Consider the following 25,195-nt stretch of genomic DNA (forward strand, 5'->3'; position numbering starts at 1 on the left):
GCCATGAAAACACAATACACCCAGGACACAAGTGATGGTGAACATCTAGCAGTCAACAACATTCATCCTCTTTCATTTTACAAATCTCACCTCTGCCTTTATGATTAAACCAGCAGTGAAAGTTACGAATTTGTTTTTGTTTGTTTAAAATGCACAATGCATGCATTCTGTAAAGTTCATGCTCTGTCATGTCACACACACACTTTTTTCCTTTGGCCATGCATTGCTGCTGTTGCCCTGACCATGGATTCTTTCAGGCATCCAGCACTAGATTGATTCCTCACCAGTGCCATGCTGTCTGTGGGAAAAACTGTGACAATTGCTCAGAAGAAATAGTTAATTTTTCTAAACATCATGTAGTTACAGTACCACTCACTTCCAAAGCCCATCTCAATCTGATCTCTATTCAACCAAAAGAAATAACCACTTTTGGGTCTAAATGCCCTTGGTTTTCCACAACATGGAAAACTTCCTAGTTTGTGCCTTTGTTGTATAGTGGTGAGCATAGCTGCCTTCAGGTTAGTTGACCCGGGTTGGACTCCCAGCCAACGCAGTCCTCTTTTTTCATCCTGCTTTTGTGTTGTGCAACTTTTTAAGCCAAATTTTGGCTAAGGTCATGTTTTCATCTCAAGTGTTCTATAACACATCAGGATCTAAATTAACCTAATGAGTGGTAGTGTGGCCGAGCGGTCTAAGGCGCTGGATTTAGGCTCCAGTCTCTTCGGAGGCGTGGGTTCAAATCCCACCGCTGACATTATGATGAAAACTACAAGGAACTAATTGTAGTGTTTTGTTTTAGGTGTTCATCAAGCAGCCATGCAAACACAATACACCCACGACACACCTGATGGTGAACATCTAGCAGTCAATAACATTCATCCTCTGTCCTTTTACCCACGCACTCTTTCACCTGGCCATAAATTGTTCTCAAAATCCTGAGTATAGCTTCTAACTACACATCAAACATTAGTTTGACTCCTTATCAGTGCCATGCTCCCTTTAAGAAAATCTACGACAACCTGCAAGCTGTGTGCATTGGTGGTATAGTGGTGAGCATAGCTGCTTCCCAAGCAGTTGACCCGGGTTCGATTCCCGGCCAATGCAATGGACCTTTTACAACAACACGCAAACCATTGATCTCTGTACGATGCTTTTGGTTGTCTCCTGTCACTGTATGTTCTGTGAAGCATTACTAGTTTCCTCAAAATAGTCATGGTAAAGATGTTGCATTTAATATATCTCACAGAAGGTAGCTTGTCTGAAAGGTCTGTGCTACTAGTGTAAATGTCCAGTCTGTTTTACAAATGTGGGTTCAAATCCCACAACTGCCTATGTGATTAAAAATGCAGTAAAGGTCATGAACTAGTTTTTGTTTGTTTAATATGAACAATGCATGCATTCTGTAAAGTTCATGCCCTGTCATGTCACACACACTTTTGTATCTGGCCATGCATTGCTGCTGTTGCCCTGCCCATGGATTCTTTCAGGCATCCAGCACTAGATCGATTCCTCACCAGTGCCATGGTTTCTGTGGGTAAAACTGTGACAATTGCTCGGACGAATTAGTTAATGCTTCTAATCATCATGTAGTTACATCACCACTCACTTCCACAGCCCATCTCAATCTGATCTGTATTCAACCAAAAGCAATAACCACTTTTGGGTCTAAATGCCCTTGGTATTCCACAACATGGAAAACTTCCTAGTTTGTTCCTTGGTTGTATAGTGGTGAGCATAGCTGCCTTCCAGTTAGTTGACCCAGGTTGGACTCCCAACCAATGCAGTCCTTTTTTTTGTCCTGCTTTTGTGTTGTGCAACTTTTTAAGCCAAATTTTGGCTAAGGTCATGTCTTCATCTCAAGTGTTCAATAACAAATCAGAATCGGAAATGAGCTAACAAATGGTAGTGTGGCCGAGCGGTCTAAGGCGCTGGATTAAGGCTCCAGTCTCTTCGGAGGCGTGGGTTCAAATCCCACCGCTGCCATTATGTTTTAAAGTACAGGGAACTAATTGTAGTGTTTAGTTTTAGGTGTTCATCAAGCAGCCATGCAAACAAAATACACCTATGACACACCTAATGGTGAACATCTAGCAGTCAATAATATTCATCCTCTGTCTTTTTACAAATCTCACCTCTGCCTATATGATTAAACCAGCAGTGAAAGTTAAGGACTTTTTTTTTTTGTTTAAAATGCACAATGCATGCATTCTGTAAAGTTCATGCTCTGTCATGTCACACACACTTTTTTATCTGGCCATGCATTGCTGCTGTTGCCCTGACCATGGATTCTTTCAGGAATCCAGCATTAGATTGATTGCTCACCCGGGCCATGCTCTCTGTGGGAAAATCTGTGACAATTGCCCAGAGGAATTAAATAATGCTTCTTAACATCATGTAGTTACACCACCACTCACTTCCACAGCCCATCTCAATCTGATCTGTATTCAACCAAAAGCAAATACAACTTTTGGGTCTAAATGCACTTTGGTATTCCACAACATGGAAAACTTCCTAGTTTGTGCCTTGGTTGAAGATTCACACCCCTCAACCACCCCACTCCAGAAACACAGACCACCATCACTCCTCAAACCCCCCCATCCTCCTCTGTCACCCACCCCTTCCCAGAGACAATGAACCCTGTCACACCTCTCTCCCCCCCCACCCTCCTCCCTCACCCTCCCCTGCCCAGAGTCAACGACTCCAATCACAACCCCCCCACCCCCCCTGAAACTCAGAATACACGTTGAAGATGTGCGTTGGCTGTTCCAGAAACAGAAGACCAGGAAAGCCGCAGGTCCAGACAGTGTCTCCCCCTCTTGTCTCAAAGCCTGTGCTGAACAGCTGGCTCCCATCTTCCCCCACATCTTCAACAGATCCCTGGAGCTGTGTGAAGTTCCCACCTGCTTCAAACGCTCCACCATTATTCCGGTCCCCAAGAAACCCACCATCACTGTTCCAAATGACTACAGACCTGTCGTCTTGACGTCTGTGGTCATGAAATCCTTTGAACGCCTGGTTTTAGCCCATCTAAAGGACATCACAGAACACCAACTGGACCCCCTGCAGTTTGCCTACCGGGCAAACAGGTCGGTGGATGATGTAGTGAATATGGGGCTGCATTACATCCTGCAACATCTCGACCGCCCGGGAACCTATGCCAGGATTCTGTTTGTGGACTTCAGCTCGGCATTCAACACCATTGTGCCTGAACTCCTCACCTCCAAACTCTCCCAGCTCAGCGTGTCACCTGGTACCTGCAAGTGGATCACCAGCTTCCTGACAGACAGGAAGCAGCAAGTGAGGCTGAGGGAGATCACTTCTGGAACACGGTCCCTCAGTACTGGTGCCCCTCACGGATGTGTCCTCTCCCCACTTCTCTTCTCCCTGTACACCAACGACTGCCCTCCAGGAACTCAACTGTGAAACTCCTGAAGTTTGCAGACGACACCACTGTCATTGGGCTCATGCAGGATGGTGATGAGTCTGCATACCGACAGGAAGTTGAGCGTCTGGTACTCTGGTGCAGTCAACACAACCTGGTGCTGAACACGCTTAAGACTGTGGAGATGACGGTGGACTTCAGGAGACATCCCTCAACATTGCTCCCCCTCACTATATCAGACAGGCTGGTGTCTATTGTGGAGACCTTCACATTCCTAGGCACCACCATTTCCCAGGACCTGAAGTGGGAGACCAACATCTCCTCCATCCTCAAAAAGACCCAGCAGAGGATGTACTTCCTGAGGCAACTGGGGAAGTACAGTCTTCCACAGGAGCTGCTGATCCAGTTCTACACTGCGGTCATTGAGTCTGTCCTGTGCTCCTCCATCACTGTCTGGTATGGAGCAGCCACTAAACCGGACAGGATCAGACTGCAGCGGACTGTACGGTCAGCAGAAAGGATCACCGGTGCCCCCTTGCCCTCCATCCAGGACCTGTACCTCTCAAGATCCAGGAAAAGGGCAGGGAAAATCATCTCAGACCCCTCACACCCTGGTCACAGGCTCTTTGACCTGCTGCTCGCTGGCAGACGTTATAGAAGCCTGCAGACCAGGACCTAGCCGACACAAGAACAGTTTCTTCCCCCTCGCCATCTCCCTCCTAAACGGCTGATACTGTAAATCTCATCCATCATTACACACTGCACTTTATGTTCACTTGTATATAAGATTTCGTTTGTTTTTTGCCTATTTATTCATAAATAGTAGATATAGTTATAGTTATTTATAAATCACAAACAATCCACAATTTGGACAATAACACAACACCCTTGCACATTGTTGTTGTTTGTTGTTGTTGTTGTTTTTTATCTTTTTTTCCTACATTGTACTTGAGAGACACCATCTACCGGAATCAATTTCCTTGTATGTGCTTGCACTTACTTGGCCAATAAATACGATTCTGTTTCTGATTCTGAATAGTGTTGAGCATAGCTGCCTTCCAAGCAAGATACCCAGGTTCGACTCCCAGCCAACGCAGTCCTCTTTTTTTAAGCCAAATTTTGGATAAGGTCATGTCTTCATCTCAAGTGTTCTTTAACACATCAGGATCTAAAATGAGCCGAGTGGGCTAAGGCGCTGGATTTAGGCTCCAGTCTCTTCGGAGGCGTGGGTTCAAATCCCACCGCTGCCATTATGTTTTAAAGTACAGGGAACTAATTGTAGTGCTTAGTTTTAGGTGTTCATCAAGCAGCCATTAAAACACAATACACCCACGACACACCTGATGGTGAACATCTAGCAGTCAATAACATTCATCCTGTCCTTTCACCCACGCACTCTTTCACCTGGCCATAAATTGTTCTCAAAATCCTGAGTATAGCTTCTAACTACACATCAAACATTAGTTTGACTCCTTATCAGTGCCATGCTCCCTTTAAGAAAAACTACGACATCCTGCAAGCTGTGTGCATTGGTGGTATAGTGGTGAGCATAGCTGCTTCCCAAGCAGTTGACCCGGGTTCGATTCCCGGCCAATGCAATGGACCTTTTACAACAGCACGCAAATCATTGATCTTTGTACGGTGCTTTTGGTTGTCTCCTGTCACTGTATGTTTTGTGAAGCATTACTAGTTTCCCCAAAATAGTCATGGTAAAGATGTTGCATTTAATAAATCTCACAGAAGGTAGCTTGTCTGAAAGGTCTGTGCTACTAGTGTAAATGTCCAGTCTGTTGTACAAATGTGGGTTCAAATCCCACAACTGCCTATGTGATTAAAAATGCAGTAAAGGTCATGAATTAGTTTTTGTTTGTTTAAAATGAACAATGCATGCATTCTGTAAAGTTCATGCCCTGTCATGTCACACACACTTTTGTATCTGGCCATGCATTGCTGCTGGATGCATGGATTCTTTCAGGCATCCAGCACTAGATCGATTCCTCACCAGTGCCATGCTGTCTGTGGGTAAAACTGTGACAATTGCTCAGAAGAATTAGTTAATGCTTCTAAACATTATGTAGTTACATCACCAATCACTTCCACAGCCCATCTCAATCTGATCTGTATTCAACCAAAAGCAATAACCACTTTTGGGTCTAAATGCCCTTGGTATTCCACAACATGGAAAACTTCTTAGTTTGTGCCTTGGTTGTATAGTGGTGAACATAACTGCCTTCCAATTAGTTTACCCGGGTTCGACTCCCAGCCAACGCAGTCCTTTTTTTTGTCCTGCTTTTGTGTTGTGAAATTTTAAGCCACATTTTGGCTAAGGTCATGTTTTCATCTCAATTGTTCTATAACACATCAGGATCTAAAATAAGCTAACGAATGGTAGTGTGGCCGAGCGGTCTAAGGCGCTGGATTTAAGCTCCAGTCTCTTTGGAGGCGTGGGTTCAAATCCCACCGCTGCCATTATGATGAAAACTACAAGGAACTAATTGTAGTGCTTAGTTTTAGGTGTTCATCAAGCAGCCATGAAAACACAATACACCCAGGACACAAGTGATGGTGAACATCTAGCAGTCAACAACATTCATCCTCTTTCATTTTACAAATCTCACCTCTGCCTTTATGATTAAACCAGCAGTGAAAGTTACGAATTTGTTTTTGTTTGTTTAAAATGCACAATGCATGCATTCTGTAAAGTTCATGCTCTGTCATGTCACACACACACTTTTTTCATTTGGCCATGCATTGCTGCTGTTGCCCTGACCATGGATTCTTTCAGGCATCCAGCACTAGACTGATTCCTCACCAGTGCCATGCTGTCTGTGGGAAAAACTGTGACAATTGCTCAGAAGAATTAGTTAATTTTTCTAAACATCATGTAGTTACAGTACCACTCACTTCCACAGCCCATCTCAATCTGATCTCTATTCAACCAAAAGAAATAACCACTTTTGGGTCTAAATGCCCTTGGTATTCCACAACATGGAAAACTTCCTAGTTTGTGCCTTTGTTGTATAGTGGTGAGCATAGCTGCCTTCAGGTTAGTTGACCCGGGTTGGACTCCCAGCCAACGCAGTCCTCTTTTTTCATCCTGCTTTTGTGTTGTGCAACTTTTTAAGCCAAATTTTGGCTAAGGTCATGTTTTCATCTCAATTGTTCTATAACACATCAGGATCTAAAATAAGCTAACGAATGGTAGTGTGGCCGAGCGGTCTAAGGCGCTGGATTTAAGCTCCAGCCTCTTTGGAGGCGTGGGTTCAAATCCCACCGCTGCCATTATGATGAAAACTACAAGGAACTAATTGTAGTGCTTAGTTTTAGGTGTTCATCAAGCAGCCATGAAAACACAATACACCCAGGACACAAGTGATGGTGAACATCTAGCAGTCAACAACATTCATCCTCTTTCATTTTACAAATCTCACCTCTGCCTTTATGATTAAACCAGCAGTGAAAGTTACGAATTTGTTTTTGTTTGTTTAAAATGCACAATGCATGCATTCTGTAAAGTTCATGCTCTGTCATGTCACACACACACTTTTTTCATTTGGCCATGCATTGCTGCTGTTGCCCTGACCATGGATTCTTTCAGGCATCCAGCACTAGATTGATTCCTCACCAGTGCCATGCTGTCTGTGGGAAAAACTGTGACAATTGCTCAGAAGAATTAGTTAATTTTTCTAAACATCATGTAGTTACAGTACCACTCACTTCCACAGCCCATCTCAATCTGATCTCTATTCAACCAAAAGAAATAACCACTTTTGGGTCTAAATGCCCTTGGTATTCCACAACATGGAAAACTTCCTAGTTTGTGCCTTTGTTGTATAGTGGTGAGCATAGCTGCCTTCAGGTTAGTTGACCCGGGTTGGACTCCCAGCCAACGCAGTCCTCTTTTTTCATCCTGCTTTTGTGTTGTGCAACTTTTTAAGCCAAATTTTGGCTAAGGTCATGTTTTCATCTCAAGTGTTCTATAACACATCAGGATCTAAAATAACCTAATGCGTGGTAGTGTGGCCGAGCGGTCTAAGGCGCTGGATTTAGGCTCCAGTCTCTTCGGAGGCGTGGGTTCAAATCCCACAGCTGCCATTATATTTTAAAGTACAGGGAACTAATTTTAGTGCTTAGTTTTAGGTGTTCATCAAGCAGCCATTAAAACACAATACACCCACGACACACCTGATGGTGAACATCTGGCAGTCAATAACATTCATCCTGTCCTTTTACCCACGCACTCTTTCACCTGGCCATAAATTGTTCTCAAAATCCTGAGTATAGCTTCTAACTACACATCAAACATTAGTTTGACCCCTTATCAGTGCCATGCTCCCTTTAAGAAAAACTACGACATCCTGCGAGCTGTGTGCATTGGTGGTATAGTGGTGAGCATGGCTGCTTCCCAAGCAGTTGACCCGGGTTCGATTCCCGGCCAATGCAATGGACCTTTTACAACAACACGCAAACTATTGATCTTTGTACGATGCTTTTGGTTGTCCCCTGTCACTGTATGTTCTGTGAAGCATTACTAGTTTCCCCAAAATAGTCATGGTAAAGATGTTGCATTTAATAAATCTCACAGAAGGTAGCTTGTCTGAAAGGTCTGTGCTACTAGTGTAAATGTCCAGTCTGTTGTACATCACCAATCACTTCCACAGCCCATCTCAATCTGATCTGTATTCAACCAAAAGCAATAACCACTTTTGGGTCTAAATGCCCTTGGTATTCCACAACATGGAAAACTTCTTAGTTTGTGCCTTGGTTGTATAGTGGTGAACATAACTGCCTTCCAATTAGTTTACCCGGGTTCGACTCCCAGCCAACGCAGTCCTTTTTTTTGTCCTGCTTTTGTGTTGTGAAATTTTAAGCCACATTTTGGCTAAGGTCATGTTTTCATCTCAATTGTTCTATAACACATCAGGATCTAAAATAAGCTAACGAATGGTAGTGTGGCCGAGCGGTCTAAGGCGCTGGATTTAAGCTCCAGTCTCTTTGGAGGCGTGGGTTCAAATCCCACCGCTGCCATTATGATGAAAACTACAAGGAACTAATTGTAGTGCTTAGTTTTAGGTGTTCATCAAGCAGCCATGAAAACACAATACACCCAGGACACAAGTGATGGTGAACATCTAGCAGTCAACAACATTCATCCTCTTTCATTTTACAAATCTCACCTCTGCCTTTATGATTAAACCAGCAGTGAAAGTTACGAATTTGTTTTTGTTTGTTTAAAATGCACAATGCATGCATTCTGTAAAGTTCATGCTCTGTCATGTCACACACACACTTTTTTCCTTTGGCCATGCATTGCTGCTGTTGCCCTGACCATGGATTCTTTCAGGCATCCAGCACTAGACTGATTCCTCACCAGTGCCATGCTGTCTGTGGGAAAAACTGTGACAATTGCTCAGAAGAAATAGTTAATTTTTCTAAACATCATGTAGTTACAGTACCACTCACTTCCACAGCCCATCTCAATCTGATCTCTATTCAACCAAAAGAAATAACCACTTTTGGGTCTAAATGCCCTTGGTTTTCCACAACATGGAAAACTTCCTAGTTTGTGCCTTTGTTGTATAGTGGTGAGCATAGCTGCCTTCAGGTTAGTTGACCCGGGTTGGACTCCCAGCCAACGCAGTCCTCTTTTTTCATCCTGCTTTTGTGTTGTGCAACTTTTTAAGCCAAATTTTGGCTAAGGTCATGTTTTCATCTCAAGTGTTCTATAACACATCAGGATCTAAATTAACCTAATGAGTGGTAGTGTGGCCGAGCGGTCTAAGGCGCTGGATTTAGGCTCCAGTCTCTTCGGAGGCGTGGGTTCAAATCCCACCGCTGCCATTATGATGAAAACTACAAGGAACTAATTGTAGTGTTTTGTTTTAGGTGTTCATCAAGCAGCCATGCAAACACAATACACCCACGACACACCTGATGGTGAACATCTAGCAGTCAATAACATTCATCCTCTGTCCTTTTACCCACGCACTCTTTCACCTGGCCATAAATTGTTCTCAAAATCCTGAGTATAGCTTCTAACTACACATCAAACATTAGTTTGACTCCTTATCAGTGCCATGCTCCCTTTAAGAAAATCTACGACAACCTGCAAGCTGTGTGCATTGGTGGTATAGTGGTGAGCATAGCTGCTTCCCAAGCAGTTGACCCGGGTTCGATTCCCGGCCAATGCAATGGACCTTTTACAACAACACGCAAACCATTGATCTTTGTACGATGCTTTTGGTTGTCTCCTGTCACTGTATGTTCTGTGAAGCATTACTAGTTTCCTCAAAATAGTCATGGTAAAGATGTTGCATTTAATATATCTCACAGAAGGTAGCTTGTCTGAAAGGTCTGTGCTACTAGTGTAAATGTCCAGTCTGTTTTACAAATGTGGGTTCAAATCCCACAACTGCCTATGTGATTAAAAATGCAGTAAAGGTCATGAACTAGTTTTTGTTTGTTTAATATGAACAATGCATGCATTCTGTAAAGTTCATGCCCTGTCATGTCACACACACTTTTGTATCTGGCCATGCATTGCTGCTGTTGCCCTGCCCATGGATTCTTTCAGGCATCCAGCACTAGATCGATTCCTCACCAGTGCCATGGTTTCTGTGGGTAAAACTGTGACAATTGCTCGGACGAATTAGTTAATGCTTCTAATCATCATGTAGTTACATCACCACTCACTTCCACAGCCCATCTCAATCTGATCTGTATTCAACCAAAAGCAATAACCACTTTTGGGTCTAAATGCCCTTGGTATTCCACAACATGGAAAACTTCCTAGTTTGTTCCTTGGTTGTATAGTGGTGAGCATAGCTGCCTTCCAGTTAGTTGACCCAGGTTGGACTCCCAACCAATGCAGTCCTTTTTTTTGTCCTGCTTTTGTGTTGTGCAACTTTTTAAGCCAAATTTTGGCTAAGGTCATGTCTTCATCTCAAGTGTTCAATAACAAATCAGAATCGGAAATGAGCTAACAAATGGTAGTGTGGCCGAGCGGTCTAAGGCGCTGGATTAAGGCTCCAGTCTCTTCGGAGGCGTGGGTTCAAATCCCACCGCTGCCATTATGTTTTAAAGTACAGGGAACTAATTGTAGTGTTTAGTTTTAGGTGTTCATCAAGCAGCCATGCAAACAAAATACACCTATGACACACCTAATGGTGAACATCTAGCAGTCAATAATATTCATCCTCTGTCTTTTTACAAATCTCACCTCTGCCTATATGATTAAACCAGCAGTGAAAGTTAAGGACTTTTTTTTTTTGTTTAAAATGCACAATGCATGCATTCTGTAAAGTTCATGCTCTGTCATGTCACACACACTTTTTTATCTGGCCATGCATTGCTGCTGTTGCCCTGACCATGGATTCTTTCAGGAATCCAGCATTAGATTGATTGCTCACCCGGGCCATGCTCTCTGTGGGAAAATCTGTGACAATTGCCCAGAGGAATTAAATAATGCTTCTTAACATCATGTAGTTACACCACCACTCACTTCCACAGCCCATCTCAATCTGATCTGTATTCAACCAAAAGCAAATACAACTTTTGGGTCTAAATGCACTTTGGTATTCCACAACATGGAAAACTTCCTAGTTTGTGCCTTGGTTGAAGATTCACACCCCTCAACCACCCCACTCCAGAAACACAGACCACCATCACTCCTCAAACCCCCCCATCCTCCTCTGTCACCCACCCCTTCCCAGAGACAATGAACCCTGTCACACCTCTCTCCCCCCCCACCCTCCTCCCTCACCCTCCCCTGCCCAGAGTCAACGACTCCAATCACAACCCCCCCACCCCCCCTGAAACTCAGAATACACGTTGAAGATGTGCGTTGGCTGTTCCAGAAACAGAAGACCAGGAAAGCCGCAGGTCCAGACAGTGTCTCCCCCTCTTGTCTCAAAGCCTGTGCTGAACAGCTGGCTCCCATCTTCCCCCACATCTTCAACAGATCCCTGGAGCTGTGTGAAGTTCCCACCTGCTTCAAACGCTCCACCATTATTCCGGTCCCCAAGAAACCCACCATCACTGTTCCAAATGACTACAGACCTGTCGTCTTGACGTCTGTGGTCATGAAATCCTTTGAACGCCTGGTTTTAGCCCATCTAAAGGACATCACAGAACACCAACTGGACCCCCTGCAGTTTGCCTACCGGGCAAACAGGTCGGTGGATGATGTAGTGAATATGGGGCTGCATTACATCCTGCAACATCTCGACCGCCCGGGAACCTATGCCAGGATTCTGTTTGTGGACTTCAGCTCGGCATTCAACACCATTGTGCCTGAACTCCTCACCTCCAAACTCTCCCAGCTCAGCGTGTCACCTGGTACCTGCAAGTGGATCACCAGCTTCCTGACAGACAGGAAGCAGCAAGTGAGGCTGAGGGAGATCACTTCTGGAACACGGTCCCTCAGTACTGGTGCCCCTCACGGATGTGTCCTCTCCCCACTTCTCTTCTCCCTGTACACCAACGACTGCCCTCCAGGAACTCAACTGTGAAACTCCTGAAGTTTGCAGACGACACCACTGTCATTGGGCTCATGCAGGATGGTGATGAGTCTGCATACCGACAGGAAGTTGAGCGTCTGGTACTCTGGTGCAGTCAACACAACCTGGTGCTGAACACGCTTAAGACTGTGGAGATGACGGTGGACTTCAGGAGACATCCCTCAACATTGCTCCCCCTCACTATATCAGACAGGCTGGTGTCTATTGTGGAGACCTTCACATTCCTAGGCACCACCATTTCCCAGGACCTGAAGTGGGAGACCAACATCTCCTCCATCCTCAAAAAGACCCAGCAGAGGATGTACTTCCTGAGGCAACTGGGGAAGTACAGTCTTCCACAGGAGCTGCTGATCCAGTTCTACACTGCGGTCATTGAGTCTGTCCTGTGCTCCTCCATCACTGTCTGGTATGGAGCAGCCACTAAACCGGACAGGATCAGACTGCAGCGGACTGTACGGTCAGCAGAAAGGATCACCGGTGCCCCCTTGCCCTCCATCCAGGACCTGTACCTCTCAAGATCCAGGAAAAGGGCAGGGAAAATCATCTCAGACCCCTCACACCCTGGTCACAGGCTCTTTGACCTGCTGCTCGCTGGCAGACGTTATAGAAGCCTGCAGACCAGGACCAGCCGACACAAGAACAGTTTCTTCCCCCTCGCCATCTCCCTCCTAAACGGCTGATACTGTAAATCTCATCCATCATTACACACTGCACTTTATGTTCACTTGTATATAAGATTTCGTTTGTTTTTTGCCTATTTATTCATAAATAGTAGATATAGTTATAGTTATTTATAAATCACAAACAATCCACAATTTGGACAATAACACAACACCCTTGCACATTGTTGTTGTTGTTGTTTGTTGTTGTTGTTGTTTTTTATCTTTTTCTCCTACATTGTACTTGAGAGACACCATCTACCGGAATCAATTTCCTTGTATGTGCTTGCACTTACTTGGCCAATAAATACGATTCTGTTTCTGATTCTGAATAGTGTTGAGCATAGCTGCCTTCCAAGCAAGATACCCAGTTTCGACTCCCAGCCAATGCAGTCCTCTTTTTTTAAGCCAAATTTTGGATAAGGTCATGTCTTCATCTCAAGTGTTCTTTAACACATCAGGATCTAAAATGAGCCGAGTGGGCTAAGGCGCTGGATTTAGGCTCCAGTCTCTTCGGAGGCGTGGGTTCAAATCCCACCGCTGCCATTATGTTTTAAAGTACAGGGAACTAATTGTAGTGCTTAGTTTTAGGTGTTCATCAAGCAGCCATTAAAACACAATACACCCACGACACACCTGATGGTGAACATCTGGCAGTCAATAACATTCATCCTCTGTCCTTTTACCCACGCACTCTTTCACCTGGCCATAAATTGTTCTCAAAATCCTGAGTATACCTTCTAACTACACATCAAACATTAGTTTGACTCCTTATCAGTGCCATGCTCCCTTTAAGAAAAACTACGACATCCTGCAAGCTGTGTGCATTGGTGGTATAGTGGTGAGCATAGCTGCTTCCCAAGCAGTTGACCCGGGTTCGATTCCCGGCCAATGCAATGGACCTTTTACAACAGCACGCAAATCATTGATCTTTGTACGATGCTTTTGGTTGTCTCCTGTCACTGTATGTTTTGTGAAGCATTACTAGTTTCCCCAAAATAGTCATGGTAAAGATGTTGCATTTAATAAATCTCACAGAAGGTAGCTTGTCTGAAAGGTCTGTGCTACTAGTGTAAATGTCCAGTCTGTTGTACAAATGTGGGTTCAAATCCCACAACTGCCTATGTGATTAAAAATGCAGTAAAGGTCATGAATTAGTTTTTGTTTGTTTAAAATGAACAATGCATGCATTCTGTAAAGTTCATGCCCTGTCATGTCACACACACTTTTGTATCTGGCCATGCATTGCTGCTGGATGCATGGATTCTTTCAGGCATCCAGCACTAGATCGATTCCTCACCAGTGCCATGCTGTCTGTGGGTAAAACTGTGACAATTGCTCAGAAGAATTAGTTAATGCTTCTAAACATTATGTAGTTACATCACCAATCACTTCCACAGCCCATCTCAATCTGATCTGTATTCAACCAAAAGCAATAACCACTTTTGGGTCTAAATGCCCTTGGTATTCCACAACATGGAAAACTTCTTAGTTTGTGCCTTGGTTGTATAGTGGTGAACATAACTGCCTTCCAATTAGTTTACCCGGGTTCGACTCCCAGCCAACGCAGTCCTTTTTTTTGTCCTGCTTTTGTGTTGTGAAATTTTAAGCCACATTTTGGCTAAGGTCATGTTTTCATCTCAGTTGTTCTATAACACATCAGGATCTAAAATAAGCTAACGAATGGTAGTGTGGCCGAGCGGTCTAAGGCGCTGGATTTAAGCTCCAGTCTCTTTGGAGGCGTGGGTTCAAATCCCACCGCTGCCATTATGATGAAAACTACAAGGAACTAATTGTAGTGCTTAGTTTTAGGTGTTCATCAAGCAGCCATGAAAACACAATACACCCAGGACACAAGTGATGGTGAACATCTAGCAGTCAACAACATTCATCCTCTTTCATTTTACAAATCTCACCTCTGCCTTTATGATTAAACCAGCAGTGAAAGTTACGAATTTGTTTTTGTTTGTTTAAAATGCACAATGCATGCATTCTGTAAAGTTCATGCTCTGTCATGTCACACACACACTTTTTTCATTTGGCCATGCATTGCTGCTGTTGCCCTGACCATGGATTCTTTCAGGCATCCAGCACTAGACTGATTCCTCACCAGTGCCATGCTGTCTGTGGGAAAAACTGTGACAATTGCTCAGAAGAATTAGTTAATTTTTCTAAACATCATGTAGTTACAGTACCACTCACTTCCACAGCCCATCTCAATCTGATCTCTATTCAACCAAAAGAAATAACCACTTTTGGGTCTAAATGCCCTTGGTATTCCACAACATGGAAAACTTCCTAGTTTGTGCCTTTGTTGTATAGTGGTGAGCATAGCTGCCTTCAGGTTAGTTGACCCGGGTTGGACTCCCAGCCAACGCAGTCCTCTTTTTTCATCCTGCTTTTGTGTTGTGCAACTTTTTAAGCCAAATTTTGGCTAAGGTCATGTTTTCATCTCAATTGTTCTATAACACATCAGGATCTAAAATAAGCTAACGAATGGTAGTGTGGCCGAGCGGTCTAAGGCGCTGGATTTAAGCTCCAGTCTCTTTGGAGTCGTGGGTTCAAATCCCACCGCTGCCATTATGATGAAAACTACAAGGAACTAATTGTAGTGCTTAGTTTTAGGTGTTCATCAAGCAGCCATGAAAACACAATACACCCAGGACACAAGTGATGGTGAACACCTAGCAGTCAACAACATTCATCCTCTTTCATTTTACAAATCTCACCTCTGCCTTTATGATTAAACCAGCAGTGAAAGTTACGAATTTGTTTTTGTTTGTTTAAAATGCACAATGCATGCATTCTGTAAAGTTCATGCTCTGTCATGTCACACACACACTTTTTTCATTTGGCCATGCATTGCTGCTGTTGCCCTGACCATGGATTCTTTCAGGCATCCAGCACTAGATTGATTCCTCACCAGTGCCATGCTGTCTGTGGGAAAAACTGTGACAATTGCTCAGAAGAATTAGTTAATTTTTCTAAACATCATGTAGTTACAGTACCACTCACTTCCAAAGCCCATCTCAATCTGATCTCTATTCAACCAAAAGAAATAACCACTTTTGGGTCTAAATGCCCTTGGTATTCCACAACATGGAAAACTTCCTAGTTTGTGCCTTTGTTGTATAGTGGTGAGCATAGCTGCCTTCAGGTTAGTTGACCCGGGTTGGACTCCCAGCCAACGCAGTCCTCTTTTTTCATCCTGCTTTTGTGTTGTGCAACTTTTTAAGCCAAATTTTGGCTAAGGTCATGTTTTCATCTCAAGTGTTCTATAACACATCAGGATCTAAAATAACCTAATGAGTGGTAGTGTGGCCGAGCGGTCTAAGGCGATGGATTTAGGCTCAAGTCTCTTCGGAGGCGTGGTTTCAAATCCCACCGCTGCCATTATGATGAAAACTACAAGGAACTAATTGTAGTGTTTTGTTTTAGGTGTTCATCAAGCAGCCATGCAAACACAATACACCCACGACACACCTGATGGTGAACATCTAGCAGTCAATAACATTCATCCTCTGTCCTTTTACCCACGCACTCTTTCACCTGGCCATAAATTGTTCTCAAAATCCTGAGTATAGCTTCTAACTACACATCAAACATTAGTTTGACTCCTTATCAGTGCCATGCTCCCTTTAAGAAAATCTACGACAACCTGCATTGGTGGTATAGTGGTGAGCATAGCTGCTTCCCAAGCAGTTGACCCGGGTTCGATTCCCGGCCAATGCAATGGACCTTTTACAACAACACGCAAACCATTGATCTTTGTACGATGCTTTTGGTTGTCTCCTGTCACTGTATGTTCTGTGAAGCATTACTAGTTTCCTCAAAATAGTCATGGTAAAGATGTTGCATTTAATATATCTCACAGAAGGTAGCTTGTCTGAAAGGTCTGTGCTACTAGTGTAAATGTCCAGTCTGTTTTACAAATGTGGGTTCAAATCCCACAACTGCCTATGTGATTAAAAATGCAGTAAAGGTCATGAACTAGTTTTTGTTTGTTTAAAATGAACAATGCATGCATTCTGTAAAGTTCATGCCCTGTCATGTCACACACACTTTTGTATCTGGCCATGCATTGCTGCTGGATGCATGGATTCTTTCAGGCATCCAGCACTAGATCGATTCCTCACCAGTGCCATGCTGTCTGTGGGTAAAACTGTGACAATTGCTCAGAAGAATTAGTTAATGCTTCTAAACATTATGTAGTTACATCACCAATCACTTCCACAGCCCATCTCAATCTGATCTGTATTCAACCAAAAGCAATAACCACTTTTGGGTCTAAATGCACTTTGGTATTCCACAACATGGAAAACTTCCTAGTTTGTGCCTTGGTTGATGATTCACACCCCTCAACCACCCCACTCCAGAGACACAGACAATCATCACTCCTCACTCCTCCCCATCCTCCTCTGTCACCCACCCCTTCCCAGAGACAATGAACCCTGTCACACCTCTCACCCCCCCACCCCCCCTGGATCTCAGAATACACGTTGAAGATGTGCGTTGGCTGTTCCAGAAACAGAAGAAACCTGAAGAGAAGTTTAAAAAAAAAAAAAGAAAAAAGACGGGAAAACATACTAAAGAAAGAAAGTACCCCTTAACTTATTTTAAAAAAGTTAACAAAGTGATGTAAATACTTTCATTTTAAAAGTTTTACAATAGTTAAAGCACCTGGCATTCCCATGTAGTCTCCCATCCAAGTACTAACCAGGCCCAAGCCTTCTTAGCTTCTGAGATCAGACAAGATTGGGCAATCTTCAGCTGGCATGTCCGTAAGCAAACTCTGCTTGAAAATCTTGGACTTTAAACAAAAGGACTTTGAAAACATTATAAAGTGCGAAAACTCCCGCTTTACTGTCAAATTATGATGGAGAAAAGGCAAAAAAGCTAACAAAGCCATGTAAATACTTTCATTTTAAAAGTTTTCAATAGTTAAAGCTTACAGCACCTGGTATTCCCATGTAGTCTCCCATCCAAGTACTAACCAGGCCCAAGCCTTCTTAGCTTCTGAGATCAGACAAGATTGGGCAATCTTCAGCTGGCATGTCCGTAAGCAAACTCTGCTTGAAAATCTTGGACTTTAAACAAAAGGACTTTGAAAACATTATAAAGTGCGAAAACTCCCGCTTTACTATCAAATTATGATGGAGAAAAGGCAAAAAAGCTAACAAAGCCATGTAAATACTTTCATTTTAAAAGTTTTTCAATAGTTAAAGCTTACAGCACCTGGAATTCCCATGTAGTCTCCCATCCAAGTACTAACCAGGCCCAAGCCTTCTTAGCTTCTGAGATCAGACAAGATTGGGCCTTCTTCAGCTGGTTTGTCCGTACACAAACTCTGCTTGAAAATCTTGAACTTTAAACCAAAAGGGCTTTGAAAACATTATAAAGTGAGAAAACTCCCGCTTTACTGTCAAATTATGATGGAGAAAAGGCAAAAAAAGCTAACAAAGCCATGTAAATACTTTCATTTGAAAAGTTTTTTTAATAGTTAAAGCACCTGGTATTCCCAGGTAGTCTCCCATCCAAGTAATAACCAGGCCCAAGCCTTCTTAGCTTCTGAGATCAGACAAGATTGGGCATTCTTCAGCTGGTTTGTCCGTACACAAACTCTGCTTGAAAATCTTGAACTTTAAACCAAAGGGGCTTGAACACATATCAAAGAGTGAAAACTCCCGCTTTACTGTCAAATTATGATGGAGAAAAGGCAAAAAGTTGGAGTGGTAAGCTTTTATTTGCAAAACAACTAAAGTGCACACCTTCTAGAGGCAATGCAATACTGGGTCGATGAATGAAGCGGATGGAGCAGGCCCTATTGCCGACTCCCTGTTATAAAAATCCGCTTAATATGACATATCAGATATTAAATTGACATCAGGGTGCGTAGCACCTGAAGGCCGAGGGCTGGAAAACCCCACCTAATCGATTCAGCTCCACCCCACTCCATAGCCAAGCCTGTAAATGATCGTTGTAGAGCACACACAGACAAAGAAACCTGAAGAGAAGTTTAAAAAAAAAAAAAAAAAAAAAAGAAAAAAGGCGGGAAAACATACTAAAGAAAGAAAGTACCCCTTAACTTATTTTAAAAAAGTTAACAAAGTGATGTAAATACTTTCATTTTAAAAGTTTTACAATAGTTAAAGCACCTGGCATTCCCATGTAGTCTCCCATCCAAGTACAAACCAGGCCCAAGCCTTCTTAGCTTCTGAGATCAGACAAGATTGGGCAATCTTCAGCTGGCATGTCCGTAAGCAAACTCTGCTTGAAAATCTTGGACTTTAAACAAAAGGGACTTTGAAAACATTATAAAGTGCGAAAACTCCCGCTTTACTATCAAATTATGATGGAGAAAAGGCAAAAAAAGCTAACAAAGCCATGTAAATACTTTCATTTTAAAAGTTTTTCAATAGTTAAAGCTTACAGCACCTGGTATTCCCATGTAGTCTCCCATCCAAGTACTAACCAGGCCCAAGCCTTCTTAGCTTCTGAGATCAGACAAGATTGGGCATTCTTCAGCTGGTTTGTCCGTACACAAACTCTGCTTGAAAATCTTGAACTTTAAACCAAAGGGGCTTGAACACATATCAAAGAGTGAAAACTCCCGCTTTACTGTCAAATTATGATGGAGAAAAGGCAAAAAGTTGGAGTGGTAAGCTTTTATTTGCAAAACAACTAAAGTGCACACCTTCTAGAGGCAATGCAATACTGGGTCGATGAATGAAGCGGATGGAGCAGGCCCTATTGCCGACTCCCTGTTATAAAAATCCGCTTAATATGACATATCAGATATTAAATTGACATCAGGGTGCGTAGCACCTGAAGGCCGAGGGCTGGAAAACCCCACCTAATCGATTCAGCTCCACCCCACTCCATAGCCAAGCCTGTAAATGATCGTTGTAGAGCACACACAGACAAAGAAACCTGAAGAGAAGTTTAAAAAAAAAAAAAAAAAAAAAAAAAAGAAAAAAGGCGGGAAAACATACTAAAGAAAGAAAGTACCCCTTAACTTATTTTAAAAAAGTTAACAAAGTGATGTAAATACTTTCATTTTAAAAGTTTTACAATAGTTAAAGCACCTGGCATTCCCATGTAGTCTCCCATCCAAGTACTAACCAGGCCCAAGCCTTCTTAGCTTCTGAGATCAGACAAGATTGGGCAATCTTCAGCTGGCATGTCCGTAAGCAAACTCTGCTTGAAAATCTTGGACTTTAAACAAAAGGACTTTGAAAACATTATAAAGTGCGAAAACTCCCGCTTTACTATCAAATTATGATGGAGAAAAGGCAAAAAAAGCTAACAAAGCCATGTAAATACTTTCATTTGAAAAGTTTTTCAATAGTTAAAGCTTACAGCACCTGGTATTCCCAGGTAGTCTCCCATCCAAGTACTAACCAGGCCCAAGCCTTCTTAGCTTCTGAGATCAGACAAGATTGGGCATTCTTCAGCTGGTTTGTCCGTACACAAACTCTGCTTGAAAATCTTGAACTTTAAACCAAAGGGGCTTGAACACATATCAAAGAGTGAAAACTCCCGCTTTACTGTCAAATTATGATGGAGAAAAGGCAAAAAGTTGGAGTGGTAAGCTTTTATTTGCAAAACAACTAAAGTGCACACCTTCTAGAGGCAATGCAATACTGGGTCGATGAATGAAGCGGATGGAGCAGGCCCTATTGCCGACTCCCTGTTATAAAAATCCGCTTAATATGACATATCAGATATTAAATTGACATCAGGGTGCGTAGCACCTGAAGGCCGAGGGCTGGAAAACCCCACCTAATCGATTCAGCTCCACCCCACTCCATAGCCAAGCCTGTAAATGATCGTTGTAGAGCACACACAGACAAAGAAACCTGAAGAGAAGTTTAAAAAAAAAAAAAAAAAAAAAAAAAGAAAAAAGGCGGGAAAACATACTAAAGAAAGAAAGTACCCCTTAACTTATTTAAAAAAGTTAACAAAGTGATGTAAATACTTTCATTTTAAAAGTTTTACAATAGTTAAAGCACCTGGCATTCCCATGTAGTCTCCCATCCAAGTACTAACCAGGCCCAAGCCTTCTTAGCTTCTGAGATCAGACAAGATTGGGCAATCTTCAGCTGGCATGTCCGTAAGCAAACTCTGCTTGAAAATCTTGGACTTTAAACAAAAGGACTTTGAAAACATTATAAAGTGCGAAAACTCCCGCTTTACTATCAAATTATGATGGAGAAAAGGCAAAAAAAGCTAACAAAGCCATGTAAATACTTTCATTTTAAAAGTTTTTCAATAGTTAAAGCTTACAGCACCTGGTATTCCCATGTAGTCTCCCATCCAAGTACTAACCAGGCCCAAGCCTTCTTAGCTTCTGAGATCAGACAAGATTGGGCATTCTTCAGCTGGTTTGTCCGTACACAAACTCTGCTTGAAAATCTTGAACTTTAAACCAAAAGGGCTTTGAAAACATTATAAAGTGCGAAAACTCCCGCTTTACTGTCAAATTATGATGGAGAAAAGGCAAAAAAAGCTAACAAAGCCATGTAAATACTTTCATTTGAAAAGTTTTTCAATAGTTAAAGCTTACAGCACCTGGTATTCCCAGGTAGTCTCCCATCCAAGTAATAACCAGGCCCAAGCCTTCTTAGCTTCTGAGATCAGACAAGATTGGGCATTCTTCAGCTGGTTTGTCCGTACACAAACTCTGCTTGAAAATCTTGAACTTTAAACCAAAGGGGCTTGAACACATATCAAAGAGTGAAAACTCCCGCTTTACTGTCAAATTATGATGGAGAAAAGGCAAAAAGTTGGAGTGGTAAGCTTTTATTTGCAAAACAACTAAAGTGCACACCTTCTAGAGGCAATGCAATACTGGGTCGATGAATGAAGCGGATGGAGCAGGCCCTATTGCCGACTCCCTGTTATAAAAATCCGCTTAATATGACATATCAGATATTAAATTGACATCAGGGTGCGTAGCACCTGAAGGCCGAGGGCTGGAAAACCCCACCTAATCGATTCAGCTCCACCCCACTCCATAGCCAAGCCTGTAAATGATCGTTGTAGAGCACACACAGACAAAGAAACCTGAAGAGAAGTTTAAAAAAAAAAAAAAAAAAAAAAAAAGAAAAAAGGCGGGAAAACATACTAAAGAAAGAAAGTACCCCTTAACTTATTTTAAAAAAAGTTAACAAAGTGATGTAAATACTTTCATTTTAAAAGTTTTACAATAGTTAAAGCACCTGGCATTCCCATGTAGTCTCCCATCCAAGTACAAACCAGGCCCAAGCCTTCTTAGCTTCTGAGATCAGACAAGATTGGGCAATCTTCAGCTGGCATGTCCGTAAGCAAACTCTGCTTGAAAATCTTGGACTTTAAACAAAAGGACTTTGAAAACATTATAAAGTGCGAAAACTCCCGCTTTACTATCAAATTATGATGGAGAAAAGGCAAAAAAAGCTAACAAAGCCATGTAAATACTTTCATTTTAAAAGTTTTTCAATAGTTAAAGCTTACAGCACCTGGTATTCCCATGTAGTCTCCCATCCAAGTACTAACCAGGCCCAAAGCCTTCTTAGCTTCTGAGATCAGACAAGATTGGGCATTCTTCAGCTGGTTTGTCCGTACACAAACTCTGCTTGAAAATCTTGAACTTTAAACCAAAAGGGCTTTGAAAACATTATAAAGTGCGAAAACTCCCGCTTTACTGTCAAATTATGATGGAGAAAAGGCAAAAAAAGCTAACAAAGCCATGTAAATACTTTCATTTGAAAAGTTTTTCAATAGTTAAAGCTTACAGCACCTGGTATTCCCAGGTAGTCTCCCATCCAAGTAATAACCAGGCCCAAGCCTTCTTAGCTTCTGAGATCAGACAAGATTGGGCATTCTTCAGCTGGTTTGTCCGTACACAAACTCTGCTTGAAAATCTTGAACTTTAAACCAAAGGGGCTTGAACACATATCAAAGAGTGAAAACTCCCGCTTTACTGTCAAATTATGATGGAGAAAAGGCAAAAAGTTGGAGTGGTAAGCTTTTATTTGCAAAACAACTAAAGTGCACACCTTCTAGAGGCAATGCAATACTGGGTCGATGAATGAAGCGGATGGAGCAGGCCCTATTGCCGACTCCCTGTTATAAAAATCCGCTTAATATGACATATCAGATATTAAATTGACATCAGGGTGCGTAGCACCTGAAGGCCGAGGGCTGGAAAACCCCACCTAATCGATTCAGCTCCACCCCACTCCATAGCCAAGCCTGTAAATGATCGTTGTAGAGCACACACAGACAAAGAAACCTGAAGAGAAGTTTAAAAAAAAAAAAAAAAAAAAAAAAAAAGAAAAAAGGCGGGAAAACATACTAAAGAAAGAAAGTACCCCTTAACTTATTTAAAAAAAGTTAACAAAGTGATGTAAATACTTTCATTTTAAAAGTTTTACAATAGTTAAAGCACCTGGCATTCCCATGTAGTCTCCCATCCAAGTACAAACCAGGCCCAAGCCTTCTTAGCTTCTGAGATCAGACAAGATTGGGCAATCTTCAGCTGGCATGTCCGTAAGCAAACTCTGCTTGAAAATCTTGGACTTTAAACAAAAGGACTTTGAAAACATTATAAAGTGCGAAAACTCCCGCTTTACTATCAAATTATGATGGAGAAAAGGCAAAAAAAGCTAACAAAGCCATGTAAATACTTTCATTTTAAAAGTTTTTCAATAGTTAAAGCTTACAGCACCTGGTATTCCCATGTAGTCTCCCATCCAAGTACTAACCAGGCCCAAGCCTTCTTAGCTTCTGAGATCAGACAAGATTGGGCATTCTTCAGCTGGTTTGTCCGTACACAAACTCTGCTTGAAAATCTTGAACTTTAAACCAAAAGGGCTTTGAAAACATTATAAAGTGCGAAAACTCCCGCTTTACTGTCAAATTATGATGGAGAAAAGGCAAAAAAAGCTAACAAAGCCATGTAAATACTTTCATTTGAAAAGTTTTTCAATAGTTAAAGCTTACAGCACCTGGTATTCCCAGGTAGTCTCCCATCCAAGTAATAACCAGGCCCAAGCCTTCTTAGCTTCTGAGATCAGACAAGATTGGGCATTCTTCAGCTGGTTTGTCCGTACACAAACTCTGCTTGAAAATCTTGAACTTTAAACCAAAGGGGCTTGAACACATATCAAAGAGTGAAAACTCCCGCTTTACTGTCAAATTATGATGGAGAAAAGGCAAAAAGTTGGAGTGGTAAGCTTTTATTTGCAAAACAACTAAAGTGCACACCTTCTAGAGGCAATGCAATACTGGGTCGATGAATGAAGCGGATGGAGCAGGCCCTATTGCCGACTCCCTGTTATAAAAATCCGCTTAATATGACATATCAGATATTAAATTGACATCAGGGTGCGTAGCACCTGAAGGCCGAGGGCTGGAAAACCCCACCTAATCGATTCAGCTCCACCCCACTCCATAGCCAAGCCTGTAAATGATCGTTGTAGAGCACACACAGACAAAGAAACCTGAAGAGAAGTTTAAAAAAAAAAAAAAAAAAAAAAGAAAAAAGGCGGGAAAACATACTAAAGAAAGAAAGTACCCCTTAACTTATTTAAAAAAAGTTAACAAAGTGATGTAAATACTTTCATTTTAAAAGTTTTACAATAGTTAAAGCACCTGGCATTCCCATGTAGTCTCCCATCCAAGTACAACCAGGCCCAAGCCTTCTTAGCTTCTGAGATCAGACAAGATTGGGCAATCTTCAGCTGGCATGTCCGTAAGCAAACTCTGCTTGAAAATCTTGGACTTTAAACAAAAGGACTTTGAAAACATTATAAAGTGCGAAAACTCCCGCTTTACTATCAAATTATGATGGAGAAAAGGCAAAAAAAGCTAACAAAGCCATGTAAATACTTTCATTTTAAAAGTTTTTCAATAGTTAAAGCTTACAGCACCTGGTATTCCCATGTAGTCTCCCATCCAAGTACTAACCAGGCCCAAGCCTTCTTAGCTTCTGAGATCAGACAAGATTGGGCATTCTTCAGCTGGTTTGTCCGTACACAAACTCTGCTTGAAAATCTTGAACTTTAAACCAAAAGGGCTTTGAAAACATTATAAAGTGCGAAAACTCCCGCTTTACTGTCAAATTATGATGGAGAAAAGGCAAAAAAAGCTAACAAAGCCATGTAAATACTTTCATTTGAAAAGTTTTTCAATAGTTAAAGCTTACAGCACCTGGTATTCCCAGGTAGTCTCCCATCCAAGTAATAACCAGGCCCAAGCCTTCTTAGCTTCTGAGATCAGACAAGATTGGGCATTCTTCAGCTGGTTTGTCCGTACACAAACTCTGCTTGAAAATCTTGAACTTTAAACCAAAGGGGCTTGAACACATATCAAAGAGTGAAAACTCCCGCTTTACTGTCAAATTATGATGGAGAAAAGGCAAAAAGTTGGAGTGGTAAGCTTTTATTTGCAAAACAACTAAAGTGCACACCTTCTAGAGGCAATGCAATACTGGGTCGATGAATGAAGCGGATGGAGCAGGCCCTATTGCCGACTCCCTGTTATAAAAATCCGCTTATATGACATATCAGATATTAAATTGACATCAGGGTGCGTAGCACCTGAAGGCCGAGGGCTGGAAAACCCCACCTAATCGATTCAGCTCCCCCCAC

General features: G+C 42.2%; 16 non-coding genes and 6 pseudogenes across 16 annotated transcripts; 16 read left to right on the forward strand and 6 right to left on the reverse strand.

Annotated features, from left to right (window-relative positions):
• Positions 1-672: 672 nt before the first annotated feature.
• trnal-uag (transfer RNA leucine (anticodon UAG)) lies at positions 673-754 on the forward strand. The gene has a single exon. It is a non-coding gene; the product is annotated as a tRNA-Leu (tRNA).
• Positions 755-1,032: 278 nt separating this feature from the next.
• Positions 1,033-1,104, forward strand: trnag-ccc (transfer RNA glycine (anticodon CCC)). Its single transcript has one exon. It is a non-coding gene; the product is annotated as a tRNA-Gly (tRNA).
• A 797-nt stretch (positions 1,105-1,901) lies between these two features.
• trnal-aag (transfer RNA leucine (anticodon AAG)) lies at positions 1,902-1,983 on the forward strand. Its single transcript has one exon. It is a non-coding gene; the product is annotated as a tRNA-Leu (tRNA).
• A 2,925-nt stretch (positions 1,984-4,908) lies between these two features.
• Positions 4,909-4,980, forward strand: trnag-ccc (transfer RNA glycine (anticodon CCC)). The gene has a single exon. It is a non-coding gene; the product is annotated as a tRNA-Gly (tRNA).
• Positions 4,981-5,769: 789 nt separating this feature from the next.
• trnal-uaa (transfer RNA leucine (anticodon UAA)) lies at positions 5,770-5,851 on the forward strand. Its single transcript has one exon. It is a non-coding gene; the product is annotated as a tRNA-Leu (tRNA).
• Positions 5,852-6,582: 731 nt separating this feature from the next.
• trnal-uaa (transfer RNA leucine (anticodon UAA)) lies at positions 6,583-6,664 on the forward strand. Its single transcript has one exon. It is a non-coding gene; the product is annotated as a tRNA-Leu (tRNA).
• A 731-nt stretch (positions 6,665-7,395) lies between these two features.
• On the forward strand, positions 7,396-7,477 carry trnal-uag (transfer RNA leucine (anticodon UAG)). The gene has a single exon. It is a non-coding gene; the product is annotated as a tRNA-Leu (tRNA).
• Positions 7,478-7,753: 276 nt separating this feature from the next.
• Positions 7,754-7,825, forward strand: trnag-ccc (transfer RNA glycine (anticodon CCC)). The gene has a single exon. It is a non-coding gene; the product is annotated as a tRNA-Gly (tRNA).
• A 503-nt stretch (positions 7,826-8,328) lies between these two features.
• trnal-uaa (transfer RNA leucine (anticodon UAA)) lies at positions 8,329-8,410 on the forward strand. The gene has a single exon. It is a non-coding gene; the product is annotated as a tRNA-Leu (tRNA).
• Positions 8,411-9,141: 731 nt separating this feature from the next.
• trnal-uag (transfer RNA leucine (anticodon UAG)) lies at positions 9,142-9,223 on the forward strand. The gene has a single exon. It is a non-coding gene; the product is annotated as a tRNA-Leu (tRNA).
• A 278-nt stretch (positions 9,224-9,501) lies between these two features.
• On the forward strand, positions 9,502-9,573 carry trnag-ccc (transfer RNA glycine (anticodon CCC)). The gene has a single exon. It is a non-coding gene; the product is annotated as a tRNA-Gly (tRNA).
• A 797-nt stretch (positions 9,574-10,370) lies between these two features.
• Positions 10,371-10,452, forward strand: trnal-aag (transfer RNA leucine (anticodon AAG)). The gene has a single exon. It is a non-coding gene; the product is annotated as a tRNA-Leu (tRNA).
• Positions 10,453-13,384: 2,932 nt separating this feature from the next.
• Positions 13,385-13,456, forward strand: trnag-ccc (transfer RNA glycine (anticodon CCC)). Its single transcript has one exon. It is a non-coding gene; the product is annotated as a tRNA-Gly (tRNA).
• A 789-nt stretch (positions 13,457-14,245) lies between these two features.
• On the forward strand, positions 14,246-14,327 carry trnal-uaa (transfer RNA leucine (anticodon UAA)). The gene has a single exon. It is a non-coding gene; the product is annotated as a tRNA-Leu (tRNA).
• A 731-nt stretch (positions 14,328-15,058) lies between these two features.
• Positions 15,059-15,140, forward strand: trnal-uaa (transfer RNA leucine (anticodon UAA)). Its single transcript has one exon. It is a non-coding gene; the product is annotated as a tRNA-Leu (tRNA).
• A 1,080-nt stretch (positions 15,141-16,220) lies between these two features.
• On the forward strand, positions 16,221-16,292 carry trnag-ccc (transfer RNA glycine (anticodon CCC)). Its single transcript has one exon. It is a non-coding gene; the product is annotated as a tRNA-Gly (tRNA).
• Positions 16,293-17,505: 1,213 nt separating this feature from the next.
• On the reverse strand, positions 17,506-17,624 carry LOC114772001 (uncharacterized; annotated as a pseudogene).
• Positions 17,625-18,983: 1,359 nt separating this feature from the next.
• On the reverse strand, positions 18,984-19,102 carry LOC114772004 (uncharacterized; annotated as a pseudogene).
• Positions 19,103-19,912: 810 nt separating this feature from the next.
• Positions 19,913-20,031, reverse strand: LOC114772003 (uncharacterized; annotated as a pseudogene).
• An 808-nt stretch (positions 20,032-20,839) lies between these two features.
• Positions 20,840-20,958, reverse strand: LOC114772005 (uncharacterized; annotated as a pseudogene).
• A 2,301-nt stretch (positions 20,959-23,259) lies between these two features.
• LOC114772006 (uncharacterized) lies at positions 23,260-23,378 on the reverse strand (annotated as a pseudogene).
• A 1,085-nt stretch (positions 23,379-24,463) lies between these two features.
• LOC114772002 (uncharacterized) lies at positions 24,464-24,582 on the reverse strand (annotated as a pseudogene).
• Positions 24,583-25,195: the final 613 nt, after the last annotated feature.

The sequence above is a fragment of the Denticeps clupeoides genome, unplaced genomic scaffold (assembly GCF_900700375.1).
Source record: "Denticeps clupeoides unplaced genomic scaffold, fDenClu1.1, whole genome shotgun sequence".
In the NCBI taxonomy this organism is placed as follows: domain Eukaryota; kingdom Metazoa; phylum Chordata; class Actinopteri; order Clupeiformes; family Denticipitidae; genus Denticeps; species Denticeps clupeoides.